Source organism: Pyrgilauda ruficollis, unplaced genomic scaffold (assembly GCF_017590135.1).
Source record: "Pyrgilauda ruficollis isolate IOZ18807 unplaced genomic scaffold, ASM1759013v1 scaffold19, whole genome shotgun sequence".
In the NCBI taxonomy this organism is placed as follows: Eukaryota; Metazoa; Chordata; class Aves; order Passeriformes; family Passeridae; genus Pyrgilauda; species Pyrgilauda ruficollis.
In genome coordinates this window covers 5,970,186-5,997,531 of record NW_024518095.1, presented here as the reverse complement: position 1 = coordinate 5,997,531, position 27,346 = coordinate 5,970,186, and the positions used below count along the sequence as shown (strand labels likewise).

At 38.1% G+C, this 27,346-nt stretch overlaps 1 protein-coding gene across 3 annotated transcripts in view; it reads right to left on the bottom strand.

Annotated features, from left to right (window-relative positions):
- Positions 1 to 21,756, bottom strand: part of FRS2 (fibroblast growth factor receptor substrate 2) — a 51,717-nt gene extending 29,961 nt beyond the window's left edge. For all 3 annotated transcript variants that reach the window (XM_041465526.1, XM_041465525.1, XM_041465527.1), the window contains exon 1: positions 21,601 to 21,756. The gene's annotated coding sequence lies outside the window, so the exon portion shown is untranslated. The remainder of the gene's footprint in view (positions 1 to 21,600) is intronic.
- Positions 21,757 to 27,346: the final 5,590 nt, after the last annotated feature.

Here is a 27,346-nt window from a genome sequence, read left to right as displayed (position 1 = left end):
TTTTTTAACCTGGACTAGCTTCCTGATCAGGTTCACCACATTCAAAGTTCATCACAAGTCAGGGGCTTGCACTGTTTACACCAACAGCCACAAAGAGAAATGCTCTTTGAAACCCTACCTACAGATACATCTTTGTAGTTACTTATTCCATGTTCCAGTTAAGTAATCAGTCACACCTTACTGTCAATGAAAAGTCACAGAAAACCTGAAAGAAAGGACAGAATAAAGAAGAATTCGGATTTAGGCAGGTTCTTTTAAACAGAATAATGAAAAGAAAGTTATGGTTCTGACCAATCCATGGGATTTGGAGCTTAATTTTAAAGCAGTTACAACAAACAAAATGGATACCACTCCAACACAACGATTTTCCAGAAGAGGACAGGTAAGTTTAGTTAGATAGTTCAATCAGCCAATTTGCTGTTTCAGAGTATTAAAGTCTGCCCAGAAAGGACACAAAACCTAGTCATTTGCAGATGCTGAAAGTACAGCCCTTTGTGGGTAAAAACTCTGCAGTCTCTAGCAAACCAGCACCACTTGTTTAAAAACATGAAATACAATATGACTTGGCACAAATCCCATTTAAATAACAAACCCATAAAGCCTGCTGGCACTTACTTAGAAAGGAGTGGAAAAAAACCAAAATCTATTCTAATTCACTCAATTCTAAGAACTAGATTCATATTTTAAATGTAGTATTTATACATGACTCAACATCTTAAACTAGACTTCAAGTAGAGAGGAATGCAAGTTAAAAACCAAATCCAACAGATAACTGACTTACTAAGCCCCTTCTAGATTTACTCTCTAGGTGAAAATTCAAAGCAGTAACACATATAAAGTACTGATTTCCTCTCTTAAATTTCTCTACTCCAGCTTATTAGCATTTCTGCAGTGAACTATATATTTTACCAGCTTTTTTTGAAATAAGGGAAATTGCTTCTTACCACTGTTAATATTCAAAATCCTGTAAAGTAGTTACAGCATCTTCTCACTCCCTACGGCACATTTCAACTGCTCAGGGAAGTCCAAGGAATGAAACACAGAAAGTCTAAACCAGCTAAAGTGAACTACCACTGTCCACAGAAGAGACTGGCTTTTACTAGTTACCATAAAAAAATACAGTAATTTAAAAGTAATTTCTGCTGATACCCATGTATTTTATGTGTGAAGAAATGCAGTTATTTTTGAGGTGCTCTCTTGTGTATAAGAGACATGGGATATTACCAGATTCCTGAGCTGTTTTATCTTAAACAAGTTCTAGGATTAGAAGTTATAGTTAATAAATATTTACACACAAAAATTATTGGCTACATGGAAAAAAGTCTATATTTCAAGATGAAATAACTTGATAAAATGTTTGAAAATGAAAAAAACCTTTTAAACCCATTAATAATAAAAACTACCAAATAATTAAACACAGAATAAATACATGGTAATTAATGTCTGCAATAAGATGACAAGAAAACTGGTGGAGCTTTGATGTCTTGAAGAGCTCCAAGATCAAGGTTAAAAAACTTCCTGGAATACATAATTAGGCAGAAAGTTAACAGGTTGCAATAAATGGGTGAGATGTAGTGTCTTACCAGAACACAGAGGAGTCAAGATAGGTTCATGCAGGCTAGTCTTAAGCAACTTATAATAAAGAATAAACACTGGCATTAAAAAATGCAACCAAACAAGAAAAAAAATCCCTTTCTCCAATACTTATTGATTTTCAAAAGAAGTTTCAGAATAAAAACTACATTTGAACTTTGTGCTGAAATATACTCCTGGCAAGAACTAAATTCTAGCATAAAACCATGTGACATACTAGACTGACATAAATGACCGAATTACTGAAGATCTTAAAAAATGGAACCATAGAAATAAAACCAATAAACAGCAATACTTCGAAAGTATGTAGATGTTTGGATAGAAAAATGACAATGTTTGCTATATAGCAAAGCTACAAAGTCTGAAATGTAAACTTTAAGGTTTCATTAATGTAACTGGTACTGTTAATCTTTTGTAATTACTTTCTCTGGTATATTTTAGAATGACTTTCACCTACTCATTAAAGGAGAAAATGTCACTGGACTCTTCAAGATGAGGTTTTAACAACAGCAAACAGTTCAGGTAAGATTTTTATCTGACAGCCGATTCATAAAACGTGACTACTGAACACAGTGTTTGTTCTTTTTCTGTCTACCTCAGCTACTTCTTCCTGTCTTTTCTATAGCACTTCGTCTCCACATACACCTCTGCTGGCAAACACCCTGAAAATAACGACTGACTCTTTTGCACCAGCCTAGGGGGGGGTTTAGTAAATCAGTAGGGTGATCAGTAATAATGACCACACTGCCAGTTATTCTGTCCAGTGGAGACAGCATCAGATGGAGCCAGGTGGCAGGACCAGAGGCAACTAAGGCCATGACCTTTTGCTTCCAGGACACCAGAAAGAATCTCTGTACAGCTCACTGATGGTCTTTCCTATGTTGTTGAGAGGGTTTTTTTTTTCTGTTACAGTCCTCATCTCAATTCCTTGCACCCACTCCTCTCAGGAAACCTCATCTCAGTTATCTGCCTCTTCCTCCATTTTCTTTGTTCAGCTCATATTCAGGAATTTGCTACCACCATTGCTGTCAATCTATAATCACTTACATAATGTAGTTTTCTTGTTTTGCATGCCTGTCTTACCCATTTAGACTCTAAAAAACAGTTGGTAATACCTGCCCTAATACTTACACTGCAGCTGTCACAGGAGATGTGATTGCAGGTGATCATTACACACCGTGTAACAGACACAAAAACTCTCAAGTCCAGCATCAGCTCCTTGGCAGGAACACCTCTACCAATCTAAACTGGTATCCCCATTTTATGGCACAGCTATCTTGCTTTTGTCTGTTCCCACGCAATGAAAATACTCTGCATCCAAGAACTGGCAATGAGCAGATTCATTTCAACTATCCTAAAACACTGTTATGTTTATAATACAGTTTAAGTGCCTTGTACTTCATCCTTAATTTGTGTACAAGTTATGAGGGGGTTTCATGTGCAATTCTACACTTACAGAGGTATTACCTGATATTGTACTGCTTATAACCCTTCTAACCCTAAACCGTGAAGACACCAAACACACATTTGATGGTACAGGCTTTTAAAAGGGAAAGTGTACAGTTTGTCACTAAACTTGGCTTAAACAAAGCTTCCTAAGAAACTACAGCTACACCTTATTTACGGTCCGCACAGTGATGACAAATCCACTCTTTTATTTTTATTTTTAAAAACTTTATCTGCAATAGTTCAAGAGACAAAGAAAACATAATGGTGGAAGACCTTGAAATAAAGAAACTTTCAAGACATGCTGTACCAATTAGCTTACTTTTCTTACAGTAACTGTGTTCTTGGCGATCATAGAACTACCAAGTCCAAAGGTCCATATTTAGGAAACTCAAGCATGTCCTAAATATTAAATATTTTAATGTTACATATTAATAAAGTATTTAAAATGTTTTCTGTAACCGTTTTTAGAGTTTTGCTCATACATACTAAGGTAAAAGAGGTGCCCTGTTACAAAGTCTCACCTTTCCCTTACAATCTGAATGCTGTATAAAAGAAAGTCTATGTGGTAAAGAGAAAAGGTGAGTGAAGAGAACATGTACTCATCAAACATTTCAAAAAACTTTCTGCCTGGCAGTTGAGACCTAATCAGTATGGATTACACTGTAAATAACCAGTGAAAACTTTAATGAATAAATAGTCTTTAGGAGGACTTGTTTTTATCAAATGCACAAAAATTGTCTCATCAATCTGCCCAAGTGGTCCAACAAACTTGCAATTTTGGATATAGGCATGTTTTGGAAACACACTGGCAAGTATACTTGACTGGTTAAAAAAACTTTGATCATTACTTGTATTGAAATATCCATTAATTACCTACTCCCAAAATACACAGAATTACTCCAGTTAACAGCCTCTAAAGCAAGAAGTTCAATCTTTACCCAAACTACACAATAAACTAGCAGAAAGACATTATCATTAGTACTCATCAGCATGGTGATACAGATGCAGAGTCCCTGAGCACGTAGTTTCTCTTTTCCAAAGCCTTACTACACACCAGAACCCACAGTTACCCAGTGTCACTAAATTTAAGCAGGGCAGATTTTATGTATGGTCTCACCATACATAAATCCAGTATTTGCTCTCCTAACTCTGAAATAGCTTGTTGGTCTTCACTTCATAAAAAGGAATAGCCTCTTTGATCTTTCTATAAACTTCAAGGCACGAACTGCCTGCCTGCGCCTCTATCTCACTACTGCTACTGCTGCCTGTGCTAGCTAGAAAAATCCTCCTACCTGAAAATATCAGCATGGATCCCCAGAAAGTTGCACCAGATCTGTAAGAACTAAGAGAAAGATTTTCACTTTGCACTAAGAGATGGTCCCCTCAAGCCACCACTTAAAAACAACCAGACAAATTAACAATAGCACAGCCACGTCTATCACACTCTGCATTTTCCCATAAAAATTTACATACATACACAATATGAACCATTAAAGGATGCAATTAAAATTTAAACGTATTTTCCAAGTCATCCCTTAAATTTATTCTTTAAAGTATTTTCCAAGTCACTCCTTAAAAGCCACATCTTCAATTACCAGAAACTGATGCTTCCAAATTCAAAATACTGAAGTGATCTTGCTTATTTAGTCTATCCAGAAAAAGAGAGGAGTACAAATAGCAAAGCCAGATGTTGTTAATAACATCTAATTAACACCACAAGGTTCCTACTGATTCACTGCAACCCCAGAAACCTGGGGTTTCTGGTGTTTTCATGCAACCAGGATAGATAGGGTGTTTCTGGGAAGAACAGAGAAAATAAGTGAACAGCTGTGTCTAATAACCACTCACAGTCAGTAAAGCTACAAGTTAATATTAAAAGTTTAAGTTTCTTGTAGTAATATTTCAATCATTCTGAATTTAAAAGTCAGGAAAAATCCCAAATAATTTTGCATTTTAATATATTCTGCACATCCAAGGACAATACTAATCTAGGCAGAATGTACCCAAAAAGTCCAATTACTTTGCAGGTAGCAACAAGTACATAACATGAAAAGGAAATATACGAAGGTTAAAAGAAAAGTGTGCCTTTTCTTACTCCTATAAGCTCATGTTAATAAGGGCCATCTTTTATGACAAAGATTTGAACAGCCAGACACCTTTCAAACAGCTGAAACTGTGAAAGCTCTTTTGACCTTATACTCAAGATTAAAGCTAAACTTCCAGAAATTTTGAGTTTCTTTTAAATATTCTCTTTCATATTTAAAAAAAGAAAATCCCACACATGACATTAAATGTGTCCCAGAAGCCATATTTAAGTACATGTGATACAGGAATGAATGGGAGGTAGGAAGAAGGACGTAAAAAAAAATCCATAAACAGAAAAAATTCAGTTGTATTCTACTGAATATAATTTTCATTACAAGAAGTACTTTAACCACAGTGTTTGATTTTAGTTATGAAAAGGGAGTAACTTAAGATGACTGTACAACTTTTAAAAAAAAAAAGGCCAAAACAGTGAATATTGGCAAACAGTTGTATAACAGTCACTAAAGATTAAGTTGGACTGCTCCACAAATTTTTACATGGCCAACCTCTGCTTGTTTGCCTGAAACAAAAAAAAACTAATTTCTTACTGCTGTTATGAAATTACAGGGAAGTCCAAATGACTCAATACTAATATTTACATACTTGTGTCCTACTCCACTTGTTCTTCTTTATATGTTGACATTGAAGCCCAAAAATGCCAAAACCAATTATTTTTAAAATTTCTAAGTTTCTCTACAGCAGTTATGTCTACTAGAATTGACATAATAAGAAGTAAGAGGTAATAACAAAACCCATCTCTTTCAAAGCCAATTCTATGTTTCTGAGGTAATACAAAGTCAGTTTCTAACAAGGGTGTAGCATTTCCTCACATGTATAGAAAATAGCTGTATTTTTATCAAGTAGTGTGAAGCTTTCCTTTTGTAAATTAAAAAGTCATTGTGAGGTGGGACATATTAAATCAACTGCTTTTCTTTCTCAGAATGCTATTTTGTGTTCCCCTCAGCTAATTTAAAGGTGACAGCAGCTAAAAGACATGATCTTTCCTGCTCTGGCCATATTCTAGTTAGCCAGACAAGCTTCAATCCCAACTACTGCACTGGTCTTGCAGATCAAATGACCACACTGTGACCAGTGCCAACAAAAGGAAGGCTGGACCATGATGCCTAAGGAGAAATCAGATCTTTCTTTTTTCAGAGCTGGTTACACTTCAACCATCCTAAAGTCCTCATGAAAATAAATCTTCATTATAATCTAAGATGATACCACCGGAATTTGCTAAAATAAATTAATCTGTATATCACTTCTACAGAACCCTACAGAAAATCTAAGGGAAAAGGAATAAATCCGTAGCCTCTGAAACTGATTTCTTTTAACATAGGTTATGCAAAGCTAAGTTCATAAAAAGGCAAAGTTATGTGCAAAGTGTAAATCTGCTTAAAAGTTGGGAAGAGTTTTAGACATACAAAGTACAGCATTTCAGTTGCAACATCATTAATTGTATTGATATGGCTTATTAAATCTAGACTTATACACACAGCTTCTTGGTATTCTACAGCTTCTAACAGTGCTATTTCTAACTTCCATTTACATTGCAGTGTAAGTGTCAAAAATTCTGCACAAATACAGCTTCAAAAATTCCTAAATATTTAAGATCAGGATTAGTGACAATTTAGCCAGTACAGATTTTGTTTTCTTACAGAAGTGCACTTAATTTTGCATTTTGTTTAAAATAAGAACACAAAACCTCATTTAAGTGTACAAGTTAAGATTAAGCTCCTGACAGTTAAGCTGTTTCAGCTGATTAATAGAAGTCATTCCCATCATTTCTCAATATCAGAAAATATCAGCTTTTAAATTATATTTTTTAATTATACTTTTAAATTATACTTTACATAAACACTCAGCATGAAACCTTTAGAAGTTTGTCATAAAAACCTGATCACTAAAGTATTCAGCAAGCATAGCTACAAACTGAAAGATTTTTGTCCTCCCATCTGCAAAAGATAAATAGGAGAAAAATTAATTCATACCAAGAAGAAACTTTAAGCTTTCACATTTCACATCTGATTTCTAATGACAGTGCAAGATAAATTATTTGCTTTCACCTTACACTTACTACTGTCCTAGTTTACTGAATACCAGTTTAAAAACTTATACTATTTGGCTTTTAACTTTCAAGTTAAAAGGATATCTTTGAAATTATAACTACGTATTGTCTGAAAATATTTTGGCATTGGCACAGAATCTGCAAAGAATAGCCCAAGCTTTAACTTAATTATCCTTTTACAAGAACTGTGGTTTGAGAAAATACAACAACTTCGTAAACATAATAATCACTAAGAGTAATTGCCTTTGGCAGTAGTGTCCCATAGCAAGTTTGGATATCCAAGATAAACCATGATTCCTATTCTTTCCCTCTGTACTTTTCAGTTAATATAAAAATTCAAAAGCAAATTAAAATAGTGCGTCTAACACTGTGCAAGCAAACAAAACACAAGTTTCTGTCAGAGCAACATATTACCATCAATAAATAATGAAATCAGTCAACAAGAGTATGTTACAGAAACTGCAACCCAACAATAAAATCTGCCAAATTTACATTATTTTCTAGAACAGAAATAGAAAGGAACTGATGGAAGTTTAGATACAGTTACAGAAGCAGCGTGAAATAATCATTATGCTACTTACAGTGTACTTTAATCCCAGATACACTATCCACTTACTGCAACCCCTTTGAACATAGTGGAAGACACCCAAAAGCACAGAAGCCACTTATCCCTGCCTAAAAATATTGCAGGGATTTTGAAAGTAATTTAGAACAAAGAAACATGATAATTAGTTGACGTTAAGACAGTAAAACACCATAATTCAAATTCTGTATGTAACAGGCAAGATTAGGATAAATTAAAGCAAGCACACAAAATTCCCAAAAATCAAGCTTCTTCCTAACTGATTTCAAGTCCCCTTCCTTTATCAGTTTCCATACAATTCCCTGTGCTGATTCACTGCCTTACCTTATCTTGCCCAGCTCCTAGAACTGTTTTAACCCACCAGCCTTCAGGCTGCTCACCTGTGCAAAACACTGCAAGTTTTCACAAGTCCAGTTCTACATCTGAATTGGATGTATTCCCTCTAATAGCTGATCATTAAAAGAAGTGAATTATTATTGTGTTTGTAAACATATGTCCTTTGATACCACTGTACAACTCTAAGTAAATTACTTGACCCTGAACATTTTCAATATTAGTAAACTAACATCTCTACACTCCTTCATAAATTCCAACCCATTTATGTTGACTATCTGAATATGCAGCTCAATTTCTGTACATTACCCCCTAAACTACAGCAGAAGAAAACTGTTCAGTTTAGTTGGAAGTCAATACTGTTTAACAAGGAGGAGTTTTAATTTACATTATTTCAGTCATCCTATATACACCTGTAACGTCTCAAGTGAGAGGGATGCAAAATGTAGTGTAGAAGGGAAAAGAAACAGTTAGAAAACCATAACAAGATTATATTCATACCTTGCTCCTGCTGTGCCAGCAAGTAAAAGCCTGTAGTATGATGCAAGGAGGGTTGCGGTCAAATTCTGAAACCTGCCTAGTGCTGCAGGCTGATACAAATTCTCCTACTGCAGCAGTGACTTCTGCAGGCAGCCCTATGACACCTTCAAACACGACCATGAGCATGTTAATTTTGCCCTTTCTAACAGCCCCACACAACAGTAGCCTGAATCAATTAAATCCAGCAGTGTAATTTTTCTGTTATTCAACCTAAATTGCATTAATATTTGACTGCTGAGGCAATACATTTTGTCCATTATATTCACTGAACTACGACCAAACTGGATAGGACTAATTTGTATGGGTATGTTAATGCCATTTTTGTAACTTACTATGTATTGAAGCAAGAGCTGAGTTCTTTAACCTCTAGCAAATCTAGGCTTCCTTGATGGTCATCAGATTGCTTCTGGTTCCTTAGGCTATCAGAGGATTCTAAGAACTCAGTCTGCTACTTGTGTGGTACTGTACATGACTCACTTGAGAGTTTCCCTAGGGAATCTTCTAAAGTGGACACTTATCAGAAGTTTCATTACATTTTGAAGTGTTTAAAATCTCTGCCAAGTCACTACTATAGACTTATGCCATCAATTGTGAAATATGACCTTAATTGAAGCACATCTAATAGCTTTGTTAGTTGAAAAAAGTACTAAAACAGATTTATAAATAATGCTTAAAATCCATATGAAAAGCAGCAAAAGCAGCAAGAAAAGCACCACAAAATCCACCAGCACAATTCATTACATTAGTCACAGGTCTAACAAATGCACATGCTTCACAGAGAAGCATTTACAGTTTTCTTATAAATAAAATGTAGTTCTGGGAAGTAGCAACCACCATCACCAAAAAGGCAGCCGATAAATTCACTGTACTCACTAGGTGCCAGCCCCCCACCAAAATCCCCATCTTATTTGGGAGACAAACACTGAGCCACTCACAAATCAGCTGCTAAACTGCTGCAGTTTATACCATGGCCTCTTAAAGCAAACAAACAAAAATATACCATAAGGCCATACTGTAAACTCATTTACAAATAGTTTAATCATGCGTGTGCAAGAGGATTGCAAAACAAACTACAGAAGAAAGTGCACTACCTGCCTCCAGATATGCCACCACCATTTCTGACTTAAAAACCCAAACCTACTGATATCCAGCTTAACTATTACCGCTTCACCCAAGTGTACAGCTGCTGGGCAGAAACGTGCTATTCAAACAAATTCAAAATGTATTTAGAGAAAGGGGGAATGATCTACTCACTGCCCCAGTACAAAACTTTCAAGCCTTGGAAATAAAGTGTTTCTATTAAAATAGAAAAAAAAAAAAAAAAAAAAAAAAAAAGGCAAAGTCCCTGGTTCCAAATTATACAATATTTAGCAATGACCAAATGAAATCGAGCTTCTAGATTTCTGTGATTTTTGCCAAATTTCCACTTAACAATAGTTTTACTTTCACCACTAACCTAAGAGTAATATATTCACAAATACAGTTTTGAAGCCCAAAAAAAGTTTAAATAAACTCTGTTATTAGGATTAGCCTATCAGCAGCTCAGCAGATAGCTTTTAACATAAAAAATTTAACATCAAACATTTTTGGTTACAACTCTAGACTTTTATTTCAAAGACAACACTCCTTATTCCTTCTAGTTTTACATTATTTTTACCTGTCACTATGTAGTTACAAAATTTCCTACAACTACCCACTTCAAAACAGTTCATTCACACTGGAAGGTAATCAGTGATGTGACTCCATTGAAATACTCTGGTATTGGAATTAAATCATAGAAAGCCTTTGCAATGAATGTCAACCAAGATCTCTCAGAAATCGCTGTCAGACCACAGTATCTAGTGTTCGAAGTATACATAAAAAAAACACTTCTACTGTTCACCACTGCAAGACTTTATTATTCCATCATCAGAAGTATTCTGTGATACTTCCTTGTTTGAAGTCGTGATTATGGAAAGTACATTTCCCTGGTACAGCACACTCAATAAATAATATTTCATACAGAGTAAACCTGAAGTGTAGCTACTTTAAAAGCTCACTAATACAGTATGATAGGACACTACTGATAAGAATCCAGTGCACCCTCCTTAATGCACTGCTCACTTTAGCACCAGTGAAATAGTACCACTGCATCCAGTCATCAATGCAAGAGCTGTCTGACATGTCTCATAACAACTGATTCCATCTCTACTTATCAGCATAAAGTATCTCCTGGTAGTCAACATTTAATCATTTATTTGGAGCTTTCCCCAGAGTACACCACTTATCATTAACTACTTTAGCCTGTCCTCAAGGCCTCAGCTGAACATGTTTCTTCTCTTCAGACATCATTCCACAACTTCAAAAAAAAATCCTTCCTATGGAGAGCTTATAACCAGTAAAGCTAAACTGATATGGTAATGGCACAATCAAACCTTCAGAGAGGTAGTTTTAATTTGATACTACTGACAACGTTAAACTGCTTTTCACTTTAATATGAAACTTTTTTAAAACTATACCATTTACAATTAGTAAGTTACATCCATTTAACAAATAGAATTCTATACTACAGCTGAAATAAGAAATACAAATTCTTCAAGAGAAATAAATTTAAATTTAGCAGACGTACGTGAAGTTGTGCTCTATGCGGCTAGTGAATAGGGACTTAAGAGAATAATGAACTCTAAAAGAAAGAAATAAATATTTATTAAGTGAACGTACTGACACTTAGGGACAAAAATCATTATAAAAGAAAACACATTTGTGAAGGTCAGATGATAAACATAACACTGTAGGCAGAGAAAATCCAAGACAAATAACTTGAACTTTAGATTTTGAAGGGCACTTTGTTGCACTTTACTAGTAGAAATATTTCAAGACCCTAAGTGGCCATAAGTATCTAAAAATAAGAGTCATAATGTACACTTAAACCCAAAGAGTCCTACAGAAACTAGAAGCTTATCTAAGTTTCTGGTATATGTTGTACCTCTGAGACAACACACACATTGCTCTAGAACTAAAGAGCCACAGGACAAGCTGGAAATGCTCTCCAAAGCTCTGTTATCAGAAAAAGTTCTGGAACTTAGGGAGGGAGAATATAAGTACCGCACAAGAAAGGTTCACCTCTCTACTGAAAAAAAAAAAAAGGAAGAGGAAAGAAAACACAAAAAAATAAAATAGCTTGTCTGAGGTCTATGTGGCACCTTCTCTTTTTAATTTCCTCTATACATTCTTTTCTACTCCAGCAATTTTTAGGAATGGAGTAGCAGGACTGACCAGTTGGCATATATTACTCAGAATTTCTCTACAGGGACAACAATATTGTTAATATAATACTTATAACATAAGTAATAAATAAGTATATAAGTATTATTATATATTATATATATTATAAAAGTAATAAATACCACAAAGCTCAAACTTAGAGAACAATTTATTGGACTGGATTTAATATTAGCTTGTTTGTTCTTTATAAGATCTAAAAAGTAATAACTAAATACCTTTTAACAGCAAAAATTAACATAATGTCATCCTTCCTAGCAAAGCTGCAAGCACAGTGGAAGCTGTCTCAGGAACCGAATACCATCACCTAAAACCTGTACAGCAAACGAAGAAAGAGATGGCTATCAGAGAGTTAAGAAGGCAAGCATTCAAATTCATACTGAGATCTGAATATCTGCCAATTAAATGTTTTTTGTAGCCTAAAGTAGCGGACAATTATTTAAGAATTTAAGACTTCGTCCAGTCTGGCTGCACAAATGCTGTATAGTCTGACAGGAAATATCCAGCTTACTTTAGTATTAACCTGAGAGAATTAACACTAACTACCACTGCCCTAGTCCTTTTACATTTTGGCAATACAAATTGATGAGCAACACATACACTACATTCTCTATTTTGAGCTATGAAAGCCTACTCAGCAGATCTTAAGAGAAGAAAACATAAGGCAGCTGCCATGCCACAGAAGAGATTCACAACGATTTAACTGTACTATCCTAAAACATTTCTAAGACACATACAGCAAGCTATGCATTAAAATTTATTATTTCATCTATTATAACTAGTTTACTTTTTCATTATATTACCAGCCAAAAAGCCTCAAATTACAAGTAGCCACAGAAGTTTACCCTTCTCCAAAGAAAACCCCCCAAAAAATCACAAACAAAATGCAAAACACAAGCCACAGAAACCTTGGGACCAAAGCTTCATGAAACATGAAAAAAATATTTAAGAGTGACTTGGCTTTCCTTAATTATAACAAAAAAAAAAAAAGTATTACCTCTGTTAATATTAGCATTAGCTCTACATTAAATCAAGTAAATGACATAGCACTTAATACTGCTCTGATTGCCGGTTTAATTCAGTTCTTGTATTATTTCAATAAAAGCTGCAGATTACATCTGCCTCACCAAAGAAACCTGCAAAGTGCAGAAAACAATATTTACTAACTGAAATCACATATGACACTAAATGTCCACAAAATATGACATTGTATTTATTCACACAACAGATTTTAAGGCATGCCACTGGTGCACCTTACTCCAAAGTAAAATCAATGGACAAATAAATCAGATTTAAAAAACATACAGCAATATACATTTCCTGAGTACCTATAAGAAAAGATCTACAGGTAACATGTATTCCTGTCCCCTTACATAGTTTAAAATGTTGTTTATCTGTATAAGCAAAGAGACAACAGGAAATTCTAATATCCAAGAAGAAAGGTCAGAGGTGCAGTCATTTTCTCTTGTAATAGTATTAAGATATATAACATCTCAGAAGTTTTGTAAATCAAAGTATATGACATGAAACACACGTAAAGACATGGGGGGGAGGGGGGGGGGAAGGGGGAAGAAAAAAGATTCAAGTGCCAAAAGTAGCAAGGAAAAAGACTATGATGCTGAAATATGAGACATGGGTCTTTGAATTCAAAGACAGTAAGTGAGCTTCAGCTAGATGAGGAAAGTAACAGACTACTGAAAAATGGTAGCAGCTGTATTTTGAACAGATTGCAGAAATAGGAATATCAGCAGAGGGAGAAGGTACTTGAAGTACTCCAGATGGCAGATATAGAAACTTCATTTGCAAAGACAGAAAAAGAAAATGTGGTCTTGAAAATGTTATTTGGACAAGGAAGGAGTATATTAATAAAACATGACTGTGGACTCAAGGAGAAGAAGAAAGGGCTATTCCCAAACAAGTGCCCTCCCTGCCTGAGGGAGGATTACTACACTGTCAGCACACTGCAAACGGCAGGCAAATGAGTTAAGTTTAAAGGAGAAGATAAAGAGCTCTGAAACACTCAAAATATTTATGATTATTGAAAACACTTAAACGAAATTAAGGACTGAATGAAGACACATAAAGAGCCACGAAACTCTACAAAGTTTACAGCAACCTAAATATAGGAGATGCAGAGATTTCTACGAACGTTGCACGCTTTGGGGTCAGTGGGAAGAGGGTACAGAAGTGGCAAGATGCTTGCAGCAAGCAGCACCACAAAGGCAGGAGAGGGTCAAGGCTGTGACAGCCAGGCAAGTTTCCCTACATCATACGTCCTCTCACTCCCACAAACCTAAAACAGCTTAGTTATGTGTTTTATAAAAAGCCCAATAACACTTTGAAAATTTAAATAATTTTTAATTGTGTTATTGTACCACCTGACAGATGCACAACAGCAACTACCTTCAATTACAATTTTTGTGGTGATTTAAAAGCAAGACTTTCTTTTATTTAACCTAAAATTTGTGCTCTAACTACATGTTTCAATCAAGTGTGGGAGTTACTGAAAAATACAGACAGCTACAAAGTAGTCTAATACCCTCTACTTGTAATGGTTGCCTGAAAAGACTAAACGTGTTGAGTGACATCAAGGGGGAAAAAAGGTCCCCTTATGTTTCAATAAGATTTTCTTAAAAGAAAAACAACAACTGTGCTTTAAAGGAGAAATTCAAAGAGATTAAAAAAAAAAAAAAAAAGAAAATAACAAGCCCTACAACAAAAGCTAAGATGTCAGAAGAATCTTAACATACTTCCCCGAAGAAGTAGCCCTCCCTCTGTTGGCTTGGTATCTTAATTTGCCTTGGGTTTCAAAACCCTAGGCTTGCCAAGAGCTATTCCATTCAAAACCTCAGGAATTCCATTACTAGTTTTCAGCTAAATTAAAGGAAAATAGAAGCATTCAATGCATGGCAAAAGTATGCACAAAGTGTTTGTTGATACTCATAAACAGACTGAAAAATGTAGCCATGTCTGAAGGATAACTGCTGCATAGTCAACTCAGTTTTGCTCTGCCATGCTGCCAAGCAAAAAGCTAGTCAGTTCAGACAAGCTCAGCCTAAGATTGATACATTTTTACCAAGACTGAACACAGCACTGGATCATTCATTTCTCACTTCAAGTTTAAATACAAACTGAAGTTTGCATTTCTGTAGGAGAAAAAAAGGAAACAGTGAGAGTTCTCTCTTCAAAGCAACTGCTTCAACATCTCCATTAGGGAAAAAATGTCACACTATCCTAAGGCATGGCAAAATCAGTCAACTCTCCACCCTGTCAAACATCTTGCAAGTAATGAAATATAGACATTTCATCTCAGAAATTCGTCTAGTACTGTGCTGATGAATATCTTTCCAACGTCCACACAATTGGGTCTCTTCCAAATCATGGTATTTTATGATTCTCAGCAAGCAATATTACTCAATCACATTTGCCCAATAAATAATGGTAAGAATGAAATGTCCCCACCTGCATATTGTGCCAGGTGTCATACTATCACACATGAAGGTAATATCCCTGAGCAAAGCATGGAAGAAAATCTTCAGGAAAGACAAATGCTCCATCTGTGTCAAGGTGTGCAATCCCAGCAGACACAAATGAGTATGCAGTTTAACTTCTTTGGCAGTAGTGACAGGAGAGCAGTGAAAATATCAACACACTATTTTAAACTGCAGCTCCCATGAGAGACCAAAGATCTGTATCTTGCATTAAAAACACAGAAATCCGGGTATATGGGATAGAGAGTTTATTTTACCCTTCGAAAGGCAGGAAATTAAAGCAACTTTTCACCATTGAGTCAGCAGCACCCAGTTCGGATCAGGGGTTTACAGTAACCATCACCACTGTGTGAATGACAGCAGCAGCACTTCAACCCTGCCAGGACCAAAACCACTGTGAAGAAAAGCCAAGCAAAGAGTCAGTTCTTCAGACTGACAACATGGGGCTCTAGTCTATCCTGACTTGGGCACACATACAGGAAAACTATCACTATCTCAGATATGCCAACTGCCCACAGTATTTCACATTTGCTACAAGCACAGACAATTAATACGGTATTTGTGAACTAGATTTTTCTCAACAGAAAAGTAACAAACACACGTACAAGAAACAGCTGAATAGCAAGATATCCTTGAGCATCTTTTCCATAAGTTTAAAACTTACATTTGGGGTAGTTTTTAAATCCTGGTCCAAAAATGTACCAACACAGAGATGTTTCTATCTACAGCCGAAACAGAACCTAAACAACTATTTCATTTAAAAAAAAAAAAAAACAAACAAACAAAAAAAAAACAAACCTAGAACCTAAACAACTATTTCATTTAAACAAACAAACAAACAAACAAACAAAAAAAAAACAAACCCAAGAACACAAAACCAAACAATAACAAAATAAAAATAAACAAAAAAAGTCCCAGTTCTGTGAGAAGAAACAGCAGGTCTAGTAACTGGCTGATTCTAGAAGTTGAAGTAAATAAAGGCCATCCAGCATGGTCAGGTATGATTGCAATGCCATGCAACACAAGGATTTTAGATTTGCAGTATCTGAGAGGAACACACCGCCTAACACAGATATTAGTACGACTTTGTTGACTGAGATTCAAGCAAAAAGTTCAGGGATTACCCTGGACCGCCTGAGAAGTCAGTGCCAGATTGCATATCACTCCTGTGACAAGGAGCTTCTCATCTCACTACCCCGCATATGGATGTAAAAGCATTTTAGCAAAAGAACAAAATAAAACATGGAATTAAAATACTCTAAGACATGAGAAGGAAACATTCAGTAATCACAATGCCATTTCTACTAATTAGAAAAGAATGCATATAGTCAGTCCCAAGCATGCAATAATCATGAATTTTTATTGTATAAACATCAGAAATAAGTTATTAGTTCTTTTTATTTAAGCCAAGAGGTAATTATTTCTGTTGTCATTTGAAGCTTGAGGGGAAAACTGAAATTGTGGAGAATCCCATGGTTGCAGGAAGAGGGAACTCAATAAAGAGTGAACTAAATTCGCCATCATGACTGTTGACATCCTGCCAGATGCAGTGAAGATGAAGCTTCGAAAAGTACACTGTAGTTGGAGAATACATGACATACATACTCAGACATTTGTACGCACACATACTTGTATGAGAAAGCACCACACACCTGTTTATCTCCAGTTCAAGTTTAAAAAGAATCGTCACATGTAGCACTGATTACACAGAAGGGCCAACAAAAGAAGATGATGTTTAAGAACAGAAAACTGAAGGTCTATTACAACTGCTGTTCTACAACTCATACACAACCAAAAAACCATCTGCATGCCCTACATGAAATTACACACCTCTGAACAGCAGTTTTCAGCCAACAATTCCTCAAAATCGTTTTGATGAAAAAACAGTAGCAGACAAAAATAAAACCCGTTACATTTTTACAGAAAATGTTACTTAAGAGCTGCAGATAGGTCATCTCTTCCAGCAGCACCTACTGCTCAGTTACTCATCACCGCTGAGCAAAAGGAGACTACCACCCCTACAGACTTGCACCAGAGCGAATCATGTAAGAGCACACTTATCCACTATGGGAAAAATTAATCAAGGTAACTGACCAGTGAAAGTAGGCTGAGCTAATACTGTCCACTTAATGGCTGATTATGCCTAAAGCATGTAACACTGCATATGGATTCTCTGGTGGAAAGGATTATTACACATGGTAATCCATGGCAGAGAAGGAGAGACAAATGCATGTGGGACACTCTGTAATTTTCGCAGGTATTAGGGGAGGAAAAAAAAATAAAAATCAGTGCCTATCCATATCCTGAAACATTAACTACAACCTCTACGATAGGCTGAATAAGACAGATTTTGAAAACCACTAACTACTACAGTTACTTTGGAAGAGAAGTCACAGACTGCCTCCCCAGAATCTGTGTGAAGTTATAATGTGTATCTTACATCAGCCGTATAATCTTCATAGATTTGTTCTGTCTCTTTAGCTACTTGTTACTGCAAAATAAGCTGCCATTTTCTTAGTGGACACACTGATCACTAACTTTCCTTATTTAAGTCTTTTAAATTTAAAAAAATCAATATACATGCCAAACAAATTCATTTGTGCAGTAATTTGATGAACATCAGTTATATGAAACAATAGGTACCAAATAATTTTTTTAAAATTAGTTACTATACAAAAGGCCAGATTCCTTCAAAGCACAAAATCAAATCAGACACATACTACCCTGTTTTAAGGGGTCTTAAATGTAAATATTCCCAGGGACCATAACCAAATGATGTCTTGAAACCCTAAATGCTATACCGTCTTAATTTCACAGAATTAGGCCAGTATCAAATATACTTTAAACTGGCATCATGTGTCACTGTCACCAAAAGAAACAGACACACCCTGCTCCCCTTACTGCTTGCTTCCATCCCCATCTCTGCGTCAGCACAAATGTTTGTGCAACAAACTGATCCAGCTCCAAGAGAACCCTTCCCTGCCTGCCTGTCCCTCCCCCAGGTTAGTTCAACCCTCAGCCCAGCTCACCACATAACCATAGATGCATTTCCTGCACAAAGGAGGAAGCAGCAGGGCAGGGTGGAAGCAAACAGGACCATGTTTTTCAATGGTGGAGCTGGTCTGTGCCAGCTGTATGCCAACGCAAAGCAGCAGTAGCAGGTTGAAGGCTGGAGTCCTGCAACACCGACAGATGTGTGTGCAGCACAGCTCGGGGCCTGCGGTGTGCCACTCCTGCCCTTCCTCTCTGGGATCCCACTCCTCCGCTCACACAGCCGCTGACAGCTGTGCAACTGCCGGGTGAGTCGGGTCAGGGTGCCAAGTCAACTGAAAAATAATTCTACCAAGAAAAAAAAAGTAGCTAATTTTCAGCCAGTACAGGTTCGTGAAGCAGTTCCCAGTGCAATCCTTACCAGCACAAGGAAGGAAGAGAAGGAAGGAGCTGGGAAGGTGGGAGGTCCAATTTTTATCAGCTTCGAATGCTGTGGAAACACTCAGACACCACCACATTTTAAATTTCAACTTGCCTGCACAGCTGAATGTGACTATTTTAATAATTTTTTTCCTAAGATTAAACGCTATTCCAAACTTTGCAGGAGCCTAAGCAGCCATAGTCTACTTGGGCACAAGAAGCAATAAGTGAGGCCAGTTCACTACATTAACCACTTTTACCCTTCATATTCAATACAAAAAAGAGGGAGATTTAGTTTCTTGAACTTAATGATAATTTTACCAGATAATTGTTTTAAACATCACTGATAAAGTGACCTCAGATATTTGCATAAGAAGAACATACATGGCAAAAAACATTTGCAGTCATGTTAAGTATTATCTTAACCACAATTTAGTACTTTCAAGGAATTAAAATGGTTCTGGTAATTAAAACCATCTAACAAACCTCTCTACTCAGAAGTGAATTTCATCCATTATTCAAAAAGTTGTTTTGCTTAAACTACAAGTCCCAGTGATCACAGAAATGAACAAAATCAATTTCAATGAGGTCATAATCAGACACCTAATAAACATGTAGCTATTTTCAAGCTACCTTTTGAACAACAAAGCATCGTAAGTAGGAATATAGACTGTTAGCAACAATCTTTTTAACTTATAAACAATGGGATTTATAGCTGAATTGTTAAATTTAGCAGAAACTATTTCTATGCAAAGTAAATGTATGTTTATGTTCATCCAGTTAACAAAGAAAATATAATCATATAAACTCGAAAGATAAGACCTAGCACCATTACAGTTCAAGAACTGAAGTGCAGAATCAGATGCTTTTTCCTGAAAACCAGTCCTCCCAAGTGCCATACATTATATTTCTCCAATTAATGAAACTCTCTTAGAAAGCTAGATTCTTCTACAGACCACCACCTGCCTATAGCAGCATTTTATAAGATAACTGACCTTGTCTTTAACATAAATTTCTTGTATAATGAAAAAGTGTTCCAAAGTACTCTGCCTATAAAAATTTTAGCGAAATAAGAACAGTTCATTTTTACTACAATTCACCATCAACTCTTGAGAGAAGACACTGAACTGGAAAGTGGGCAAAACCCTGAAAAGCTATTTATGTATTCATACAACCGCTGGCACACTGTTTCAACAAGCATTCTCAAAGTATTCTTGGCATGGAAGTAAATAAACTCAGGGACTCTCCGTCAAGGAATAAGGTTCTTAATTTCATTCCCTTTATCAGTACTTGGACCTGAACTGGTGATTTATACTGATACAGGTTTTTTGTGCTGTTCAAATGCACTTGCTAACGAAGGAAAACACAATGAATTTCCCTGGCAGTTCTGCTGATTTCAACCAAAAAAAACAGAATGCTTATTGGATCTGAATCCATATATCTTAATACCACGCCACTTTTAACAGAGCAATAAGTCTTTAAAAATTAGTTTTTCATTTCATTAAATACAAATACACTGTAGAATTAGCAGAACAGATTAAATGACAAGTTCATGATATGAAATTACTGCTAATGTTAACACCATTAAAGATTTACTCAGAGAACTCTTTTTGCTCATTACACTAAACATCATTTTGTCACTAGGCCTTAAAGTTAAAAAGAAAATTCCAGAAATATTTAAAAGTCACAAATAAAATGCTTATTAAAAATATTAGTATCAAAGCACAGTTGGCAATTTTTTCAAAAAAATTACTAAAATCTATCTTGATTTCTACTATATTTCTTCATTGCAATAATAGCATTACTTTCAACTCACAATCCAACAACATCCCTAGTGATTTCTAATTATGATTATCGCATCTTATGCAATGACTTTGAGCAAGATGCAGTGACCTGTAAGATAAAAAACCATGCATTTTTCTTTCCAAATTTCAAGTTTAGATGAGCACTCAAGCCAAATCAGTGCTGAGACACTTTTTGATGTCTGTGTGTCTTCAGATCTATCCCTGCTGCATTTACATGCAGCGCTGTGTCACAGGAAGGGCAGTTGAAAATGACGAGGAAGCGAGCTCGGTATCGCTTTCATTCATATGCACAGCACCCCCTGCAAGGGCCGCGGGGCCCCCTCCCCTGGCAGGCTCTGTGCGCGGCTCCCACCCACCGACCCGACAGAGCTCTCCACGACTCTCGGGGGTTCGCACTTCGGACGCCCCCCGGGTTTGCTCAGAGACGTGGAACAGCAAACGTACTTGTCCCGGCAGGCATGTGACGGACACAGCTGACCTAGAGGAAGGTGCGAGGGCTTGACAGGTGGCACGAGATGAGACACAACCATCAGACACGCCGAGCAACGAGGAGGCGCTCAGGCAGCCGGGACCGCTCCCCGCGCCAGACCTGCCTCCAACACAGCCACAGCAGGGACAATTTATCGCCTCGTCTTTTGTTTCTAAACTCGCACTCCGCTCGTCCACTCCCGCTCCCGCCCCAGCCCCAGAGTAAGGCAGCGATCCCCCTCCGTGCCCGGCCTTCCCGGCCCAGAAGCAGCCCCGGGCCGGAGCCCTCCGTGCCCGCGGGGGCCCAGCCGCCACCGAGCTCCCGCGCCCCGACCCGCGCGGAAGGAGAAGCGGGTCCTACCGCGGGGCACGTCCCAGCCCGGCTCCCGGGGAGGAAGCCAGAGAAGAGGCTGCTCCGGGGCCCGGGGGGCTCCACTGGGAGGGGGCGGCAGCGGAGCCGGCCAGGCACCCCGCGGGAAGGAGTCGGGGGAGGGGGCGAGGACCAGCACCCACCTGGGCCATGAGCCCCGCGCTGGCCGCCGCGCCGGGCCGCCTGTGACGGGCGAGACGGCGGCCCCGCGTCGGGCCGGGGCACAGCTGCGCCTCCGACCGCGGCAGCGACAGGGCCGCGCTCTGGGCCAGACCCTGCCCGGCTCCGCTTCCGGAGCGCGGCACGATCGCCTTCCGGGGCAGCGCCCGGGGAGCCGCGGAGCGGGCGGGGCGGGGGTCCCGGCAGCGACAGCGGCGCTGGCACCGCCCGGGCGGCGGGGCGGCCGGTAACTACACGCACAGCTCTGGGAAGAATTGGCTCGGTTTGCGCTAGCTGTTGTAGCACTCGGTGTCTCGCTGCTACTTTGGGCGCTGCCGCGGTGACTCCTCAGCCACAGCTGTGGGCGCTGGGCTGTGTTAGTAGGGTTGCACTACACGGGACTGAACGCAAAGGCTGGCGCTGTGCACGTTACAAACAAAGATAGAGCACAACTGATGCGGGAAACAAGAACCAGAGGAGGTGCCACACCTCTGCAGGTTTGTGGAAACGCTTAACACTCCTGTTAGCCAGTGGAAAAAGCCCACACTTTGGATCTTGCTCTCGCTACCTCCGTGTCGCCGTGTCTCTTCCCTCTTTACAGACCGATACGTGTGACAGGTCCTGGACCAGAAGACACTGTGATCTACAATGAATCTTGAATGTGTAGGTTTTGCCCCAACATACACAGAAACACACTGCTCACTCTGAGCAGCCTGCATAAAATTCAGCTTTGTCTCTTCAGGCTATGCACCTCCTTTGGCTGTAATCGAACTTCTGAACTCTTCACCAAACAATGCCTTGCACCACAGAACAGGTCTGTCTATGTCTCTGACTTTCTCAGGAGTTGTGCACCTCCTCTTTTGACTCTATTTCAGTCAGCTCATGATAAGGAGAATAGAAAATGTTGTTCTCACAGTTGCTCACTTTCTTCCCTTCCCTGGACAGTTACTGCTTTGTAGCAGAAATGTTGAAAGTAAATGGATCACAGTACTCCACTATCCTAAGATTCATTTAATCTGTAGGTTATGTGAGGGCTGAAAAAGCTGAAGTACATGCAGAAATTTTCTTCAGATGGACATGCTAGAAAGGTGTTATAGTACATATAACACCTGGAAAGAAAGGGGTGGAGAGAGCACAACTGTGGTTTAGCATTTGTACCACCACAGCTGTTGGCTCCTGTGCATGTGAGTCAGGACCCAGAGGACTAGATGGATAAAGCAGAGCAAATGGGATTTTCCTATGCCTGAGTCATGTAGTAGGTGAAGTCATGTAGCAAACACTGTCATCTAACATACGGTATGCACTCATATGCCATAAACATAATATACCAATGGGCTACAAAGCAATAGGCTGTTCTTAAACATCTGCAGGATTCCTTGTGACCTTCCAGTCACAGAACTTGCCTTAAAGTCTGTTCAGATGCAGTTGTTGATCCCGATCTGTGAGTGCACATTCAACTAAGTGTTATGCCTTGCAATTTTTTCCCTAGTCTTTTCAGCAGTGTCTGGATGAGCAAGGAACAAAGTTTTGACGTGTCTCTTCTTCTGGGTCGTTTATTTATTTTCTCCTCCCTCTAGCCTTCACCACACCTTCGCCAGTTCATTTAAATGGCTGCACTTAAATTGTGTCAGGATTTGTATTAAATTAGGATAGCACAGTGTCTCTTTGACAGTCAAGTTCAACATCTTCGTCAAAGGTGAAGTGCTGTGTTTGTTCATGTGTGAAATTGGTCATCCTTACTGTTTACCTGAGCGTTACCTGACCCAGCTCACTCAGATTTACTGACAGACCAATTCAATATTTAGATACTGGAGCTGCACTTTGTGGCTGTCATAGATCTTTCTCCAGGGCATTTTCTTGCTTCTTGAGACCTTGCTGTGTTGCAATTGTGAAATTCCTGGTGGGAATTTCTGTTCTGTTGTTGCACCTTCTCATTCTCACTACATAGATGTTTTGGATCCATGGCATATTTGCTGCTGCTGCTATCTAGAATAATTTCTATCATCCCAAAATGAGATTACTGCAGCTCTGTCCAATTACAAGTCTTTCAAAGATTACACAGCTACTTACAGACTTTTGTAAATTATGAATTTTTATTGCTTTAAGTCCTTTGATGGCACCTTCATTTCTATTAGATCTTGCTGAACTTTATTTATGTCAACTTTGAAGTCAAAAGCCTTCTGTGTTGTTTCACTGTAGCTCACATTCTCTCTTTTTAAAAATTAGTTGTTGTTACTATCTTTAAAGCTTTTCCATAAATATTTCATCCGTAGATAAAATTTGTAAAATTATTATTTTAATAATTAAGTAACTAAACTTTTCAAATTGTTTGCTTCAGCATTTCTTTGTATGGTATTATACAGCCACTACAGGGAGTGCTAAATGAGTGGCTTTTCTGAGGCAACAGAATTTAAAAATTAGGACATATAAGTATTTTGGAAAGATTCTTAGTATTTTAGGAGGGAATAAATTTGAACTGCATCAGATATATGATAAATTGTATTTCCAGAAGTTCTTATGGCACTGTCCTAAAGTATTTCCCTGTTGATTCATAGACCGCTCTTGTTCCAGATCCTGAATTCTTACAAGATGATACCTGAGATGTTTTGGTGCCTTTTATAATGAAATTTGGACTCTGCAGATCAAGTGCTTTTGCCCTTGGCCTGTGTTGATTTAGGCAGTATTCAGTTCTGTAAGCAGGAGCACAGTCCAGTCACACACATTTTAACAACAGATTTTTTCCCCTGTACAGATTTTTCCCCTGCACTGATGAGGCTTTCCCTCAAGTCCTGTGCCTGTTCTGGGCCCCTCACTGCAAGACAGGCTTGAGATGCTGGAGTGTGTCCAGAGAAGGGCAACAGAGCTGGGCAATGGTCTAGAGGGTAAGTCATTTGAGGGGCAGCTGAAGGGGCTGAGGTTGTTTAGCCTGGAAAAAAAGGAGACTCAGGGGAGACCTTATTGTTCTCCACCACCACATGAAAAGAGGCTGTAGTAAGGTGGGAGTCATCCTCTTTTCCCATGCAACTGGCAGCAGGACAAAAGGAATTGGCCTCAAGCTCCACCAGGGGAGGTTCAGGTTGGACACCAGGAATTTCTTCATGGAAAGGGTTGGTAACCATTGGAACGGGCTGGCCAGGGAAGGTGGTGGGGTCACCAGTGCTGGAGTTCAAGAAGTGACTGCTCTCTGTGCCGTGGTCTGGTTGACATGGTGGTGATTGGTTACAGGTTGGACTGTGATCTTAGAGGTCTTTTCCAACCTAATTGAATCTGATTTAAACTGTTTTCTTATTTATTTTGTATTCTTCCTTAATATCTGGACCTGACAAAAACAGGACTCTTGGGGAATAGAATACCATATTCTACATTCTGTTTCTGCAGTTTCTTTTCATATGCTGTTCAGAGATTCATGGCAACAAACTTCTCAAAGCCATGAAGTGGAGACTTATATCTCTTTTTTTCAAGAACTTTGGAACCTTTTGCATTTCATGTATAGTTTGTCTTATCCTGTCTCTGAGGATAAGTCTTTTCTGACCAGTATGAGATATGTCTACACCAGCACAAAGCCTGGATGTGTTTTTGGAGATGAATATGGACTCAGATCCTTAATGTTTCAACTATAACTTCTACTCTTGCAGTAAACATAGGAGAGTATACAGTTTCTTTTAAAAGTTATTTTAAAAATAAAATCATAGCAACAGCCTCATGACAAATCACAGAAGTTTGCAGTCGCTTTGTTTTGTAATACAGAAGGCTTTTGACATTCCTGTAGGCACCACCTAACATAGCTATAGGTGAGGGCTGTACTATAAACACTCTTTCTTGGTTTATAACTGCTGTGGAAGCAGGTTTCTGGTTGAAATGCAGTGCAGAAGCTTGTGCACTTTCTCTGCTACCTACAGTAATTGTATTCTGACCCACACTTTCCAAAATCCATTTGACAAACCCTTCTTTTTAAAAATTAAAACCCACACATTCAGACTATGAAAACATTTCAGAAGCTGGACAAAATTTACAAAGGGATAAAGGTGGGCTTAGTGTGCTAGCTGAATGGAATAACTCCAGTCACGTCACATTCTGTGTCCCCTCATGTGTGGCATGGTAAGTAGAATAACCCTTTGTATATCACATCAAGAAAAGTTTTTGTTTTCACAACCAAACAAACCCCCTGCATACAGTAAGGGCCATACAGCAGCTACTTATAGACAGATCCTGCCCATCTTATGAAAGCACACCTCCACAGTACAGTTAATATTTCGGTTTTTTTTTTCAGAAGGAAGTGCAAGGTTGAGCTAGTTTAAACTAGTAGTTTACTGCTTCATTGAGTATTGTATTGTCATTAGTTGTGATTTCACTTAAAAGTGAAAAAGAAAGTATAAATTCAATAGTAAATAAAGGTGTCTTCCGGCTGGACATTTTAATTCACAATGTGAAATTTTTCCTGAAATGACTGCTGGAATGTGACAAACTTTCTGCTCTCACAGGGAAAAGTGGAGCAGACCTGGTCATTTAGGAATTCTTCTCATGGCTGTTTGTACTGTAATTTGGTTTTCCTCAGTTTTATAAATTGTCTTGTCCTTGTACCAATAAACCGCTGACAAAGTTAAAGGATCCATGTGTTCTAAGTAATATTCTGCAAAGGACAGGGTAGTTGTGGTCAGTAAACTTTTAAAGATAATACAATGAGTTGCAAATATGTGTTTTAAACTTAGGTATCTCCTCTGACCTCATTTCAGTCTGAGCTTGCTCTCTGAGGTATTATGTGTTTTATTCTTAGAGATGCTAGATATTTGGTCCTTTATCCTTTGAATATTGAGAGCCTGAAAAACATCATTGCAAGTGAAGCTGCTTTTTGGGCCTCACAAGTATATATACTAATTCATTTCTGCTCAGAAGTTAATGTTCTGTGTAACCAAATTGAACAGGTGTCATTTTCCTAAAAAAGGCTGTCATATGCATATCCTGTAACTTCTTGGTGATTGTTTCCCTGGAGAACCATCAGTTTGTTGAATGTGCACCTGTCTCTTTCCAGGTTATTACACTTGTAATAAACAAGTGGGATATAAATCTAATTAAGAGCCTCAGAACTGTGTACACTTGGCTATGTGCTATGTACAAAACAGTGTCCAAAGAACACCATCACAATGGCAGACTTTTAAAAATCAGGCAAATTGTGCAGCTGTGTTTTTGACTTCCTTGTGGGCACCAAGTATGATAGAATTAGGTTGCCTATCATACGGCATTTTTCTATTTTGTGCCTTTTAGGGGACAGAATGGAGGCCTCTCACAGGAGGAAACAGCTGGTTATTTTAAATCTCTGCATGCAGCAAGTGCCCTTTGCCTTACTCATTTAGTGAGTAAATACTTGGATATTTTTAGGGCATTTGTCATTGTGTTAGTTGATACTTCATTATCATTAGTGAAATTATGCTCGTGCTTCTTTGGCAAGAGAAGCAATAGAGTTTCATTTTGCTGACAAGGAAATGTGGGTTAGGTCTGCAGCAGGTTTTGGTATTGCACAGCTCAGATTTGTGGGAGTTTACATTGAATAACCTTGGTGCTGGGTGAATTCAATTGCATCTGGTTCTCTGTCCAGGTTTCCTATGTGGTTTGTGAGGGACAAACAGGATCACTTGGGATCCACTCTGAAAAAGATGCTGGCTAAACTTTTCACTGAGAAATGACATCTATATGACTGAAGTCACAATGACTGAGGAATAGTGCTAAATAATC